The sequence below is a fragment of the Oncorhynchus mykiss genome, chromosome 19 (assembly GCF_057628025.1).
Source record: "Oncorhynchus mykiss isolate SJ-2025 chromosome 19, ASM5762802v1, whole genome shotgun sequence".
NCBI classification, from domain to species: Eukaryota; Metazoa; Chordata; class Actinopteri; order Salmoniformes; family Salmonidae; genus Oncorhynchus; species Oncorhynchus mykiss.
Window position 1 is genome coordinate 40,315,805 of NC_143040.1, and position 17,316 is coordinate 40,333,120.

Sequence of the window (17,316 nt, forward strand, 5' to 3'; positions counted from 1 at the left end):
TTTCAAGATGCGTAAGTATACCAATACTGTGCCCTAATGGTTCTCCTTGCTGTGCTAAATACAGTTAGACATGAATAGTGTTTCTAAACAGCCATTAAAAATGCCACTATAATCACTTCACTGGATAGAGACTGATAGTATTGGAGAAAATTATCGTAATGTCATTTTCATCTTCTCTGAATTACTGATGAGAAAAATCTTAGCTATAGGAAATTAAAGAGAGAAAGTGAGAACGAGAGAGAGAGAGGGAGAGAGAGAGAAAGTGAGAAAGAGCGAGAGAGGGGTAGAGAGAAAGAGAGAGAGAGAGAGAAAGAGAGAGCGGAAGAGAGAGAGATAAAAAACAGAGAGAGAGAGAGAGACAAAGAGAGACAGAGAGAGAGAGAGAGAAAGAGAGAGAGAGAGAATCCACCCCAATAAATCAATACTTTCAATCCCTAGTAGTAAACTACACATTGTCAGATATGGTCTCCCACTGCTAGTATAGGTGTGTGTATGAATGTGTACATAGCTCGTTATGCCCAGGCCGAATGCCGATCCCTCTTCTTCAAACCAGCATATCACGTCGACGTTGTTCTTGTTGTTGTTGTTGTTGTTGATTGTAGCGTTTTAGCTTGGGAAAAAAAGATGGGACAGCAATATACAAATAAATAACACACACACACACACACACACACACACACACACACACACACACACACACACACACACACACACACACACACACACACACACACACACACACACACACACACACACACACACAGTCAGTGGGATCAACATATAAATAATTCAGTCAGCTATGACAGCAGATGTTGGGATGTAGCTGGTGATTCTGTGGTGGTCTCTCTGCTTCAACTTTTGATCAGGCATTCAAAAGCAGGCCCTCTGTGGTAGCCAGACGGATGGATGAGGGACTCAGTGTGCATCCCAAATAAAAACCCTATTCCATTTATAGTGCACTACTTTCGACCAGGGCCCATACATTCTCTATAGGGCGCTGGTCAAGGAATAGGGTGCCATTTGGGCTGTACCCCATGGCCTCCTCTCCTCCTCTCTTATTCACTTACTGCTCAGTCCACTTGTATAGCGTGATGCTTTACACTAGAAAGCGTGTCCTTGGGAAGGAACCAGTTTCGAGAACTCTCTGCCTGTGTCCCAAGTGGAACACTATTCCTAATATAGCACACTACTAAGTTCCAGTGTTAAATCTATTTCTGAAAATCCATAATGGCCTCACAAGTAATGTGTTACTAGAGTTGCGTTTTAGCACACATCAAATATGGAAAGCAAAATTAATACAACAAAACATCCCAATCTAGTTGGGGGCTTGAGTCAAGGGATCTCTGTGTTGGTGTTAATAACTAACAAGGGTAGTAAACATTTGATGATCATCTATCTACTGTATAATATTAATCAGATGAATTCACATATAGTTTGGAATCATGGTGATCACTGGGTTCTGTGAAGGCTTTCTGTGGAGGGATGGTGTTAGGAGAAGTTCAGGTTAATTTGTGGAAGAATGGATGGCATATTCACTGAACTATTTTTCAAACTAAGATCTCAACAACTATCCAATATTTTTAAGTCATGATAACTTATTTGCAACTAATAATATTGAAGGTGTTGTATCCTACCAGCTTCCACTGGAAAAATAAAACATAATGTAAATAAACAATTGCAAATGCCATCGCTGAAAATCTGCCTCTTTAAAACTTGTATTTCTAATTATTTTCAGAGACCAGTCTGTTGTGTGAACAGAGGAAACGAGTGGGGAGAGAAACAAAGGGATTTAGCCATACTTAACTTGCAATTGAAGGTCCCCCTACAGCAGTCTTTCGCCAGACACCTTTTTCATACACGACTGAACCATTCATATTCCATCTGTTCCACCGCTCACTCTTTGGGGAGGCTGTCAATCTCAGGAAATCATGTGACAACGGTGGAGCGAGAGAGAGGCTGAGGGAGGACAGTGAGGGGAAGGAGGAGAAGGGGAGAGATGTTAACCGTTACGCAGAGCGAGAGAGAGGAAGAGGAGAGAAGGGAGGGGACAGGGAGGGAGGAGAGGTGGAGAGATGTTCGGCGTTACGCAGCTCACCACAGCTGAACTCCAGGGAACTTTCCAAGGGCTCATCACACATCAGTGTCCTAGGGAGCCATGAGGATGGAAGGGGCGAGGAGAGAGAGAAAGAGAGAGAGAGAGAGAGAGAGAAAGAGAGAGAGAGAGAGAGAGAGAGGAGGTGTGTGCACTGTGCAGAGCAGAGTAGAGAGGGTGTATTGTGTTGTGGTGTGTTGCGTAGCGGCATGGCCCGGAGGAGGCATGGAGAAGACACATCTGCCACAGTATTAACTTTCTGCTCTCTGGGACCTGGGTGTCAGAGGCAGCCGCTGGGCTCTGCTGGGTTGCTGGGCTGTTGCTGTTGCTGTTGGGGTCTGTTCTCTGTTCAGCCATTTTGAATTAGGTGGGGAATAACCACTGGGTTCCTGGGCTCCTGGGTTGCTGGGCTGCTGGATCGTTGGGCATGTCGGGATGCTGGGTCACAGGGCTGTTGGTCTGTTGGGCTGCTGAGCTCTGGTTTCTGTTCAGCCATTTTGGATCAGTTGGGGGAACAAAGAGGCTCATAGAGCGCTGGGCCACACTTGCCAACCATCAGCATAGAGCTGCAACCTTTAACATCACACCAATAGGCAAAGGGAATAGCAAATAAGTTTGACAACACAGCAGATTGGCAAACATACAGTGAATTAGTGTTGTCAGACACCAGCATTTTTGCTTTGATAACATACCAGGTTTAGTATCACGATACTCGATACTGAAATGATACTCAATACCAAAATGATACTTGATACCGAAACGATATCACTGTAAAAAAAGAGGAAGCATATTAGCTAAAGTCACAGAATTACAACGATGCTTTATTTTACTAAACATTGAACAATATATTGATAACTGGTAGAACAACTCAAATAACAAATAGAATATATTCTATTCCATATTAAATTTCTTTAAAAAAGAAAACACCATAATAACAGAAAAAATACAGAAAATAACTGAAAAATATCTTCAATTTTTCTTATATCTGAGACTCACAGCACACAAAATAATTGTACAATTCAACTGTTTGAAAATGTAATTGTTTTCACGTAAGGTTCATTTGCTCATCCATGGCCATAATATTGGGTCAAATGAAAAATATTTGACCTAAGATGTATTATTCATTACAGCTAAATAATTGCATGTATTAAATTAATAGTTTAGTTCCAAAACGACATAAAGACTAAAGCTAATTTCTGAAGCTTCTATATCGCAATAGTCTGCACAATGACACAGCATACGACGATTCCCAGAGTGCATTTCAACTTCCAGGATGCAGTACTCAAACACGAAGTAGTCTAAAACTCAAAGTAGTCTAAATACAGTATATTGCTGTCATAGGGAGGTTTTGAGTGCATTGCACATTACTTTTGGATTGTAATCATATTGCTAACATGAATGTCATCCTGAATATATCTTCATGTCATTGTCAAAAATAATAAGAATTTTGTTTCTGGTAAAATAACATTACAATGAAAATGTTACGTGTAAAAAAAAATTTTTATGGCGTTTTGGAACTAAACTTATGGGCCCCCCCACAAGTTTTATGGAACTTGTCTGAAGACAAGCTTGCTGTTTTTATTGTATACCTTTTTTTAACTAGGCAAGTCAGTTAAGAACAATTTCTTATTTTCAATGATGGCCTAGGAACAGTGGGTTACCTGCCTGTTCAGGGGCAGAATGACAGACTTGTACCTTGTCAGCTCAGGGACTTGAACTTGCAATCTTCCAGTTACTAGTCCAACACGCTAACCACTAGGCTACCCTAGGCTACCCTACCACCCCCATTTGGGGTTTTAGGCTGGGTTTATGTATAGAACTTTGTGACATCGTCTGACGTAAAATGGGCTTCATAAATACATTTGATTGATTGAACCTGGTACAGGATTTAAAAAATGAATAGAAGTATGGAGGTAGTTTTGTGCCAACAAAAAAAGGGCTTAAATATGTCTGAGTTTCCTTATTTCTTCTAATAATTCAAATTTAGTTTCTAGTAGAGTAATGTTACATTGCAAATGTCACATGTACAATTGTTGTTTATGTGGTTTTGGATCTAAACCTCCCTTACACTGCACTGCTTTGTAACACATGTTTCGGTGTGCTGGCCCTCATCATCTGCTCTGCAAACAAAGTATCCCCATCGTTCGCTTCTGGAGCTATTTTTTTAAACAAACTTCTGGCTTGGAGATTTTTTTATTTTTTATTTTTTTTATTTTACCTTTATTTAACCAGGTAGGCAAGTTGAGAACAAGTTCTCATTTACAATTGCGACCTGGCCAAGATAAAGCAAAGCAGTTCGACAGATACAACAACACAGAGTTACACATGGAGTAAAACAAACATACAGTCAATAATAAAGTATAAACAAGTCTATATACAATGTGAGCAAATGAGGTGAGAAGGGAGGTAAAGGCAAAAAAAGGCCTTGGTGGCAAGGTAAATACAATATAGCAAGTAAAACACTGGAATGGTAGTTTTGCAATGGAAGAATGTGCAAAGTAGAAATAAAAATAATGGGGTGCAAAGGAGCAAAATAAATAAATAAATTAAATACAGTTGGGAAAGAGGTAGTTGATAGGGCTAAATTATATGTGGGCTATGTACAGGTGCAGTAATCTGTGAGCTGCTCTGACAGTTGGTGCTTAAAGCTAGTGAGGGAGATAAGTGTTTCCAGTTTCAGAGATTTTTGTAGTTCGTTCCAGTCATTGGCAGCAGAGAACTGGAAAGAGAGGCGGCCAAAGAAAGAATTGGTTTTGGGGGTGACTAGAGAGATATACCTGCTGGAGCGTGTGCTACAGGTGGGAGATGCTATGGTGACCAGCGAGCTGAGATAAGGGGGGACTTTACCTAGCAGGGTCTTGTAGATGACATGGAGCCAGTGGGTTTGGCGACGAGTATGAAGCGAGGGCCAGCCAACGAGAGCGTACAGGTCGCAATGGTGGGTAGTGTATGGGGCTTTGGTGACAAAACGGATTGCACTGTGATAGACTGCATCCAGTTTGTTGAGTAGGGTATTGGAGGCTATTTTGTAAATTACATCGCCAAAGTCGAGGATTGGTAGGATGGTCAGTTTTACAAGGGTATGTTTGGCAGCATGAGTGAAGGATGCTTTGTTGCGAAATAGGAAGCCAATTCTAGATTTAACTTTGGATTGGAGATGTTTGATATGGGTCTGGAAGGAGAGTTTACAGTCTAACCAGACACCTAAGTATTTGTAGTTGTCCACGTATTCTAAGTCAGAGCCGTCCAGAGTAGTGATGTTGGACAGGCGGGTAGGTGCAGGTAGTGATCGGTTGAAGAGCATGCATTTAGTTTTACTTGTATTTAAGAGCAGTTGGAGGCCACGGAAGGAGAGTTGTATGGCATTGAAGCTTGCCTGGAGGGTTGTTAACACAGTGTCCAAAGAAGGGCCGGAAGTATACAGAATGGTGTCGTCTGCGTAGAGGTGGATCAGAGACTCACCAGCAGCAAGAGCGACCTCATTGATGTATACAGAGAAGAGAGTCGGTCCAAGAATTGAACCCTGTGGCACCCCCATAGAGACTGCCAGAGGTCCGGACAACAGACCCTCAGATTTGACACACTGAACTCTATCAGATAAGTAGTTGGTGAACCAGGCGAGGCAATCATTTGAGAAACCAAGGCTGTTGAGTCTGCCGATGAGGATGTGGTGATTGACAGAGTCGAAAGCCTTGGCCAGATCAATGAATACGGCTGCACAGTAATGTTTCTTATCGATGGCGGTTAAGATATCGTTTAGGACCTTGAGCGTGGCTGAGGTGCACCCATGACCAGCTCTGAAACCAGATTGCATAGCAGAGAAGGTATGGTGAGATTCAAAATGGTCGGTAATCTGTTTGTTGACTTGGCTTTCGAAGACCTTAGAAAGGCATGGTAGGATAGATATAGGTCTGTAGCAGTTTGGGTCAAGAGTGTCCCCCCTTTGAAGAGGGGGATGACCGCAGCTGCTTTCCAATCTTTGGGAATCTCAGACGACACGAAAGAGAGGTTGAACAGGCTAGTAATAGGGGTGGCAACAATTTCGGCAGATAATTTTAGAAAGAAAGGGTCCAGATTGTCTAGCCCGGCTGATTTGTAGGGGTCCAGATTTTGCAGCTCTTTCAGAACATCAGCTGAATGGATTTGGGAGAAGGAGAAATGGGGAAGGCTTGGGCGAGTTGCTGTTGGGGGTGCAGTGCTGTTGACAGGGGTAGGAGTAGCCAGGTGGAAAGCATGGCCAGCAGTAGAAAAATGCTTATTGAAATTTTCAATTATGGTGGATTTATCAGTGGTGACAGTGTTTCCTATCTTCAGTGCAGTGGGCAGCTGGGAGGAGGTGTTCTTATTCTCCATGGACTTTACAGTGTCCCAGAACTTTTTTGAGTTAGTGTTGCAAGAAGCAAATTTCTGCTTGAAAAAGCTAGCCTTGGCTTTTCTAACTGCCTGTGTATAATGGTTTCTAGCTTCCCTGAACAGCTGCATATCACGGGGGCTGTTCGATGCTAATGCAGAACGCCATAGGACGTTTTTGTGTTGATTAAGGGCAGTCAGGTCTGGGGAGAACCAAGGGCTATATCTGTTCCTGGTTCTAAATTTCTTGAATGGGGCATGTTTATTTAAGATGGTTAGGAAGGCATTTTTAAAAAATATCCAGGCATCCTCTACTGACGGGATGAGGTCAATATCCTTCCAGGATACCCCGGCCAGGTCGATTAGAAAGGCCTGCTCGCTGAAGTGTTTCAGGGAGCGTTTTACAGTGATGAGAGGAGGTTGTTTGACCGCTGACCCATTACGGATGCAGGCAATGAGGCAGTGATCGCTGAGATCTTGGTTGAAGACAGCAGAGGTGTATTTAGAGGGGAAGTTGGTTAGGATGATATCTATGAGGGTGCCCGTGTTTAAGGCTTTGGGGAGGTACCTGGTAGGTTCATTGATAATTTGTGTGAGATATGATGTTATCGTTAGAAGAAGCCATGCTGTCTATATTTTCTCTCCTCTTTCTTGCTTCTCAAAAAGTGGCTCGGACTGTGTCAGCTGCATGCCACGCGCAAGTAGCCTGGCTAGTATACTATGTCCCCATATGAGAAGATTCAGACAAATCACTAGACAGACTTGATCCTCTCACGCCATCCTCTCAAGCGAGACACATTTGACAGAAGTACCGAAAGTAACACAAATTCAAGTACCCAACCGTTGTTCATGTTCTAGTATCAGAAAAGTACAGAAGTTTTGGTATACCATGTGACATTACAGTAAATTGAGACATTACATAACTAAACTAAGCAAAAAGAAGAAACTATGTTATGGAACAAAGATTAATTATACGTAGAAAGAGCTCTGGAGTACCTTAAACGAAATTCTAGGCAAAAAAGTGAACTGAGCTCCATTGAGTCAGATGGCTCGTTCATAACAAAATCCTTTGATATTGCCAACCACTTTAAAATAGATTATCTAATGAACATAATACAAAATCCCCATCAAAGTCCATCAGTTTAAGCAAGAGATACAGTATCTGTTTATTTTTGCATGGGCTGCATCTCAATCCACCAATTTAAGCATTTTAGGATCCCGAGTGGCGCAGCAGTCTAAGGCACTTAATGGAAGTGCTAGAGGCATCACTACAGACTCTGGATCAATCCCGGGCTGTATCACAACCGACCGTGATCAGGAGTCCCATAGGGCGGTGCATAACGGCTGTCAAGCGTCGTCCGGGTTCGGGTAGGGTTTGGCCAGGGTTCGCTGTCATTGTAAATTAAGAATTTGTTCTTAACTGACTTGCCTAGTTAAATAAGGTACAATAATAATAATAAAAATGTTTTGCCTAAGTCGGACATCCACATCTGCAGTGGAAAGTGGCAGAGCTACAGTGCTGTAGTCAGTGCAGGAAACATCTCAAATTGGTCTTCTCGTGAAAACCTATGTAGCTTCCAAATGGTTTGGCCATTTGGAACACTCTTTTGCTCTGTGACCCCCAATCCTGTCACAAGACTCCTCTGAAGGTAATCTGGTATTGGCTAAAAATAAATTAATAGTATGGGGGGACTTTTGTGCAAACCAAAAAAAGTGGTTAAATATGTGTCCCCCAAAAAAACATAGATGTTATGGATTTACACCCTCTGCGTAATTATGGATTGATTTAGCTATCTAATAGAACACAGAGGTTAATGGAAGCCACTCTCATGCAAAGTCGGTTGAGTGTGGTGTACCATAGGGAAGCCGGCTTAGGCCATTATTATTTTTACTAATGACTTTTCACTGACCTTGAATAAAACCTGTGTGTCTATGTACGTGGACGACTCAACAGTATACACATCGGCTATAACAGTAAAATAAATAACTGACACCCTTAACATAGAGCTCCAGTCAGTTTTAGAATGGGTAACTAGCAATAGGCTGCTGCTAAATATTAAATGTATAGTTTTTGGACAAATCACTCGCTCAAATCTAAACCTTATCTAGATCTATTACTGAATAATGTGGTGGTTGAGCATGTTGAGGAGACTAAAATGCATGGAGTAACCCTAGATAGCAATTTTTCATGGTCAAAACATAAAGACTCAATGGTTGCTAAAATGGAAGACATGTGTCCATGATAAGGCTTTAGACTGCTTTCTTAACATCATAATCAACTAGAATAGAGCAGCAAGTATTGCACTTAGATGTACACAGAGGGCGAATGGCAATAACTGGCATATCAATCGCATCTGGCTAAAAGTTGAGGAGAGATTGTCTGCACCTCTATTGGTCTTTGTGTGAGGTGTTGATGTGTTGAATGTAACAAACTGTCTATTGAAGCAGTTGGCACACAGTTCGGTACCACACAAGACATGCAACCAGAGGTCTGGGAAATGCACAGTATTAAATAGAGGCATGACTACAAGGGACTCTGCCACCCCAGATAACTCAATCTGGCAGTAAAAACAGATAGAGAAAAATGATAAAAGAACACTTTACAGCACTAAAATGAAGAGACACACAGTCATTTTTATATATTTTGGAATGTGTTTTGTATTTAATTATCAGGGTTGGTTAGGTTACTTACTAAATGTAATCTGTTACAGTTACTAGTTACCTGTCCAAAATGTTAGGCAGTAACACAACTTTTGGATTACCCAAACTCAGTTACTTTCCTCTTAAAAGGCATTAGATGAAGACAAAAATAATCCATAAAATGCATTTGTTGTCATTGTGGTCTCTGACTTGTGGCCAGACTCACTCAGGTGGAACAAACTTTAAATGGAGCATTTTGTAAATGTTGCCTTAGCAGCAGCTAATTGGGGATCCTAAAAAAGTACTAAATACTCACAGGTGGCTAAAAAATAACTAATTGAAAGCCACGCCTCCAATATCATTTCCCAGTGTGCGTTGCCTTTTCAAGTGAATTGTAGAGTTACCTCCCTTGACTGTATTTGTTAGTGACAGAGACATGGTTGTTGAATTAGTTCATTTTCATTACTGAGGACTTCCTACTGTAGGCAATTGTTACCATAAAACTAACTGGTTAAGACCATACATTGCATATATCGTAAGGCCTTACCTTCATAGCCAAGTTTTACCCTATGAATGTTCTTGTGTGTCTAATTAATGCACCATGGGAACATACCAGAGTTGCAGACGTTCCTTTTTCTTTCCAAGTTTTACCCTAACACAGTGGTGTTACAAACCTCCTGGTTTACAAGTCATATTATGCTGGCTTTCAAAGTGACGTGTTATTCCTATTGGAATCGAGCCAAAGTCAGAACATGAAAAAAATTGGAACTTTTATTCACCCGCAACCTGCATTCAGAATGACTGTCAGGATTAGGAACATTGTTCAACGAGACTAACTAAACCATTTAAACTGGAACAACCATTTCAGTAATGGGTACAATAAATCAAATGAACTGATTGGATTAGTTTAGAAAAATGTATTTTATTTATCTTTGTATAGCATAAGATTAATCAATCAATGTTCATGCAAAAACACAGATGTTTAAAACAATATATATATATTTTTTTTACCTGTAGTAGAGCTGTGCAGGGTGTGTCAAGAATAGCACCCGATTACCTATATAGTGAAATACTATCTAATGTCTCTAAATTTCATTATGGTCACCTTGGTCTGGGAGATGCACATATGTGGCTCAAATCAATCTGTCCTTAGGACCAGAGAGACCCAGAGGTGTGCTCCGGCCATATGGCTGGACCAGGGGGACTCGTCTGCCCATGGCTCTCAGGGATGAGCGATCTGGCTGGGCCTAAATACTGACCCAAAGGGCCTGGAGTAGTGCTGGCTGGCAATATGGTGCTGCCTGTAAATGCTCAGAGGACGACACTGGCCCCAAAGGACACCCTTGTCACTAGGCATCCGTTTCCACTGCAGTTGTTAGGGCTGTTGTTGTTGTTCTTATTGATTAGAGTTGTATCTCTCTCTCTCTCTCTCTCTCTCTCTCTCTCTCTCTCTCTCTCTCTCTCTCTCTCTCTCTCTCTCTCTCTCTCTCTCTCTCTGCTGCAGGGCATAAAGACGAAGTGTTGTGAATTAATGAAGAACACAGGGATAATTAAAAGAAGAGGTGACACATCCTGGGAGGCTTGACAAGGGACCGGAGGTCCACATGCATGGGGCCCAGCCCTCCTCCTACACCCTGCCCTCCCTATATCCTCCCCCCTCCCTGCGTGCAGATAAGGCTTGATTGGCATGCTGGGCATGGAGGGGGCATGGAGGGAGGAATGGATGGAGGGAGGTGTACGAGATGACACCTGAGGAAGAGTGAGAGGGTGAGGGGGTGGATGCAGAATTAGCTCAGGCCTCACCTGTGGCCCTGAAGCCTTTAGCCCCTCCTGGGCCTTCCCCCTTCCTCCCCAGGCTGGTGGGACACGAAGCGAGGACCAAACACACCCTGCAGAGTGAGGGGGGGCAGGAAAACAACTGAGGGAGAGAGGTGAGGAGGAGGAGAGGGAGGGAGAACGGATGGACGGAAGGGTAGGAAGGGGAGGAACCATAGGGGCACTTCCAGGGATTTCTGTCCCACTGGGGCACTGCCTTGATGGACGTCTGGCTGGCAAACTATCCAACCCAACATTAGCCTTTTTATCAAACCTGTTGCTTGCATGCAGAACAAGGTCAAAATCTATTTCACCTTTGTGTGGTGTTTGGGTCTGTGGGACCCATTTTCAATGTTTACCAAAAGAACAGCCTGAGACTCATTGGCCTTGGCACATTTTCTGCGAAGACCACATAAAATAACACATTTTCATTGAGTGCACACTATGCGCCCCCTACACATTTATATGTAATACAAGGGTAATACAAGTGTGGAAAGGTTTGTGTATAGGTGAAAACAAGTAAAAATTAAACAAAAAGGTTTGCTGTGTGCATTCACTCTGTCTTCCTCCTCCCTGGGCTAGCTGTTTCAACAGCTGCCTGTCTCCCACTTTTCTCGCACTCTTTACCGTTTGTAGTGTGTGAAACTGCACAATGTCTTGAGGGAACCTGCACAATGTTATTACAATACATTATTTTGATACTTCTTTTCAATACATTGTAAAACAATATTTAAAAATCTGTATTTTGCCACACTTTACCTCAGCCAGGTGCAAATTGGGGGAGGGACACAACAAATAAATAGATTTGCATGTGTGGCTCAATCAGTATGGCAAAAAAAATGACTGCTCAGAGGGCCTTAGAAAAATATTTTTGGCGGAGAGAGAAGCTAGTGTGGAAGGAGCGTCTTCCACTTTCGAAGATTAATCATTTTCTGAATATGAGGATCACGTCTCTGTCAATTCGGAGTCTGACAGCGAGTTGGAAGAAGAGGATGAGACTGACCCTCAGCCAGCCCCAGGACCAGCCCGTCAGCAACCAGCTCATCAGCAGCCTGCAGGAGGAGAAATATGGATGTCAAAAAATTGTGAAATTGAGTGGTTTTCTTGCCCAAGGAATGAGCCACCCCACATGGCTGCCAATGTGATAAGGATGCAACCACAGCAGACGTGAGATGGTGGTTTTTCATGTGCAGGACATGAAGTCTTCTTTTAAACTGTTCATCCCAGACACCATCCAGAAGATCATTCTGGACTGCACTAATTTAGAGGGAAGGCATGTTTTTGTAGAGAGATGGAAGGAGATGGACCAAACTCATTTACGTGCATACTTCGGGGTTCTTATCATTGCTGGTGTTTTCAGATCCAATGGGGAATCCACGGAATCCCTGTGATATGCAGAAACAGGCAGATAACTTTTCCGTGCAACAATGTCTTTGGAAAATGTCACATTACTTCCAGGATTATCCGCTTCGATAAACGAGACACCAGACCAGCTCTGCAGCAGAGAGACCAGCTAGCTGCAATCAGGTCAGTGTGGAACAAGTGGGTGGGCCACCTTCCCCTGTTTTACAACCCTGTGCCCAACGTTACTGTTGATGAGCTTATGCCATTTAGGGACCGCTGCCCCTTCAGGCAGTACATACCATCTAAACCCCCAAAATATGGAATCAAGATCTGGGCTGTCGGTGATGCTGCTTCATCATATGTGTGGAACTTGCAAGTTCATACGGGGAGGCCAGATGGAGGAGCCCCTGTGCAGAACCAAGGGATGCGGGTTGTGTGACACAGGGATTCCGTGGCCACAACAACAAATGCAATAACTGTTTTACGACAAATAAATGTTGTGAAAAAAAAAAAAAAATAGCACTTTTATTGGTAAATGTGATCTAGCAGAGGTAAATGGCAAAAATAAACCATGTAAGCTGTTTATATTGCTTGTAATTGATACATCTAAGTCAACATCTAAGAATTAAGTATGAAGTATTTTTACATAAATTGTTATGGCTGTATTGTTTTAAAAACCCAATAATGTTGTGGGTCCATCAGACCCGTGAACATTGGGTGAATAACAAAGACATGAACACCACACAAGGGTTATTCCATTTTAGAATAAGGCTGTAACATGACAAAATAAGGAAAAAGTCAAGGGGTCCTGAATACTTTCCGAATGCACTGTAGCTGTTTGGTACAGCTGCACAGCAAATTTGACCAGTGTTACCGAGTGTTTTTTCAGTGTAACATTTCTAGGGTTTTCAGGTGTAAAAATGAACTCTGTAAGTGTTAAATTAACAGTCATCGGTGTAAAAGAACCCCCAGTGTTCCAAATCAAATCAAACTGTATTTGTCACACGCGCCAAATACAACAGTGAAATGCTGACTTACAAGCTTTCACGAGACAGGCGCAGGAATGCATAATATTTTTGTTTTATCAAGCCCAAATTACGGCATGCCGTGTAAAGGCACGGGTATGCAGACCAAACAAACACGTAACAAAACACATGGTAGAAACCCAAAACAAAAGAGCGAGGAGAACCTCAAATGAAATACACGCGCACACAATGATTAACACGCGGGACGAGACCTATAATCATCTGCGCAATCCACAATGTCACGAAAGCCAACACACAGCACAGGTACTAACGTCCACCAACGAACATTGTGACAATAATGGACAGCCCAATGGAGACCAAAGGGCACGCTTATACAAGTACTAATCAGTGGGAACAAGGGACAGGTGTGCGTAATGAAAGTTACGGAGGGACCAACAATGCAGTTTTAAGAAAATACCTACAAAAAAGTAAGAGATAAAAGTAACAAATAATTAAAAAGAAGCAGTAAAATAACAATAGCGAGGCTATATACAGGCGGTACCATTACAGAGACAATGTGCGGGGACCAAGGTGTCGAGGTAATATGTACATGTAGGTAGAGTTATTAAAGTGACTATGCATAGGTAATAACAGAGAGTAGCAGTGGTGAAGAGGGGGGGGGGAATGCAAATTATTTATCTAATTCGAGGTGAGTAATCAGTGTTCTGATGTCCAGAAGCTCTTTTCGGTCATTAGAGATGGTAGCAGCGACATTATGTACAAATTAAGTTACAAACAATACGATAAAACAAACAAAAACAGCATGATTAAACGGCAGCCATCCCCTCCGGCACCTTCATCTAGTCTTTGTTGGTGTTAAAAACCAGTGTTCAACCAAAACCATGCCCATTATTATCATATTTCCCAATTGCAGGTTGATATGTAGAATTGTTTGCTTCCATATTAATGTTTTTTGCATGTAAATTGATTGAATAATTAATCTTGTGCTACTCAAATATCAATAACTTACATTTACCTAAACGTATCCAATCTTTTGCTTGGGTTTATTGCACCCGTTACTGAAATGGTTGTGATCAGTTTAGATGAGTTAGGTAGTCTCATTTTGTAATCTTCACAAAGACCACTGAGTTCAATCCTCAATGAAGATGACTAGGAGGAGGAGTCTGGCCAGGTGGCAGTGAAATTTTGGAGAGAAGGAATCCTGTTTTTTTGCCTGGGATGTGTGTCAATCCACGGGATCTGGCCATGTCTCGCATCCGCCACGCCTCTGAGGTAAAAGGTGACAGAGCTAGGCTGATGTTTGTAAGAAACACCAAAAATCATTATTTTCACAAAATTGTCAATAGAGTCCAAACAGTTTGTCCTACAAAGTCTATAGAAAGATGAGACACTCTCAAACACTATAGTGTTCTCCATTTTGCTCAGCAACCCCGAAAATCGTCTTGGTACTCGTCTGTCGATACAGCCAATCTGCCAACTTCTGTCTGTAGTGTCCGAACAAGATTAGGCTACACACTCATATGACCCCTCTGTGGAAAGGTGAGACTTGTCTGAAAGTCCCCCAGTAACAGTTGAAAGAATGAATGGAAGTATTGTGCATTCGGAAAGTATTCAGACCCCTTCACTTTTTCACGTTGTTATGTTACAGCCTTATTTTAAAATAGATAATGTACAATACCCCCATAATGACAAAGCGAAAACCGTTCTTTAGAAATGTTGAAAAGTATTCAGACCCCTTCACTTTTTCCACATTGTGTTACGTTACAGCCTTATTATAAAATGTATTAAATACAAAATGTTCCTCGTCAATCTACACACAAAACCCCATAATGACAAAGTGAAAACAGGTTTTTAGAAATGTTTGCACATGTATAAAACATGTAAAACAGAAATACATTTACATAAGTATTCAGATCCTCAAAAGAGACTCAAAATTGAGCTCAGGTGCATCCTGCTTCCATTGATCATCCTTGAGATGTTTCTATAACTTGATTGATATCCACTTTTGGTAAATTCAATTGATTGGACATGATTTGGAAAGGCACACACCTGTCTATATAAGGTCCCAAGCCATGTGGTCGAAGGAATTGGCTGTAGAGCTCCGAGACAGGGTTGTGTCGAGGCACAGGTCTGTGGAAGGGTACCAACAAATGTCTGCACCATTGAAGGTCTCCAAAAACACAGTGGCGTCATTCTTAAATGGAAGAGGTTTAGAACCACCAAGATTCTTCCTAGAACTGGCTGCCCGACCAAACTGAACAATCAGGGGAGAAGGGCCTTGGTCTGAGAGGTGACCAAGAACCCGATGGTCACTCTGACAGAGCTCCAGAGTTCCTCTGTGGAGATGGGAGAACTTTCCAGTGGACAACCATCTCTGCAACACTCCACCAATCAGGTCTTTATGGTGGAGCGGACAGACGGAAGCCACTCCTCAGTAAAAGGCACATGACAGCAACTTGGAGTTCGCCAAAAGGCACCTAAAGGACTCAGACCATGAGAAACAAGTTTCTCTAGTCTGATGAAACCAAGATTGAACTCTTTGGCCTGAATGCCAATCGTCACATCTGGAGGAAACCTGGCACCATCCCTACAGTGAAGCATGATTGTGGCAGCGTCATGCTGTGGGGATGTTTATTTCAATAAGGCCTTTCCATAACAAAATGTGGAAAATGTCAAGAGGTCCGAATACCTTCCGAATGTACTGAATATATGAGACTGTTTAGTCCCAAATAAAAGAGCTTAAATACATAAATAACATAAAAAAATAACAACAAACTTTGCCTGATCTTTCTTGTATATCTCAGATATTGAAGAGACACTTGATAACAAAATTCCTTTAAATTTAAATTTAGTCCCCCCTTTTATGGGGGACTATCTGTTGATCCATGTAGTGCATTTTTATTCAATGCGTTTGTATGGGCTAATAATAGTAAGGCAACAAAAAAATGTTGATACTTAAAGGGGTCTTAAAATTCAAAATCAAATAGAAAAATCATCATTGGTATGACCTTCTTAAAATAATTCCATATAGCTTAGTAGAACCCCCCGGTGTCTGTGACGCCCGCCATTTGGTGCAACACAGACCCCGAGGAGAGTGTGGTGAACAGAAAAGACACTGTTTGTCCTGTGGTGTTTTTACCCGACAAAGTCAAGTTAGGATGTGTCAGTTATCCTGTTGAGAGATTTTATCCCGAACCCATTGCAGTGTTTTAGGTGCCAAGCTTATGGTCACATTGCAGCAGTGTGTAGGAGGGTCATTCCTAGATGTGCGAAGTGTACATGAGGGCATGAGACAAAGCTGTAGTAAGGTGTAGTATAGGTGGAAAAAGTTGTGTTTGAACTGTTGTGGTACTCATGGTGCTGGAGATCACAGCTGTCTGGGGAGAGAAAGGCAGGTTGAGGTTGCCAGGGTCAGAGTAGTACAGAAGGTATTATATGATGAGGCAGTGAAAAGAGTAGTAGAGGAAGATGGTTCCAGGGCAAAGGATCATAAGAGGCTCCCTGTGAGTAGGCCGAGGTCAATAAAGACTAATAGCAATAACATCTACTTCAATAAGATTGGTTTCTTAGCATTCTTAGGTTATCAGCTGTACCGCAGAAATGGAACGTAAATCACATAAAATAGACATTGTGATGGCAGCTGCAGAGAAGTACTTCAGTGTACAAGATTTTACTGCAGAAGAGTTACAATGTGTGTTGAACGATAGTATCCTCCCAGGCTGCCGACCTGGTGTAAGATCAGATAAGTCCAAGTAGTGGAACAGTGGTGAGGTTTTAATGGGTGTAGAGTCAGTTGGCAAGGCAATTTTTCTTCCCTTTTTGTGTCACAACGTATAATGAAATTCACACTCCAGAACAGTAGGCGGAAACAAAGGGCTAGATAAGAGAAATAGATTAATAGGGAGGCCGTGACCGGTCTCACACTCCAGTACAGTAGGTGGCAGTGTATGCACCGTTCAGTTGGTTAGATTCCACAATACAAAATTATAGAAGAAGAAGAATTTAGTCTTCCCAACCTGGCAGGTTCAGGTGGATGTTGGATATACCCACTTTGGCTAGATTCCTATAAGAATTGCACATCACTTTGCA

General features: G+C 42.1%; 1 long non-coding RNA gene across 1 annotated transcript; it reads right to left on the bottom strand.

Annotated features, from left to right (window-relative positions):
* Positions 1 to 650: 650 nt before the first annotated feature.
* LOC149975189 (uncharacterized) lies at positions 651 to 3,981 on the bottom strand. Its single transcript, XR_016488679.1, has 2 exons — positions 2,096 to 3,981; positions 651 to 1,956 (listed from the first exon to the last, which is right to left on the bottom strand). It is a non-coding gene; the product is annotated as an uncharacterized LOC149975189 (long non-coding RNA).
* Positions 3,982 to 17,316: the final 13,335 nt, after the last annotated feature.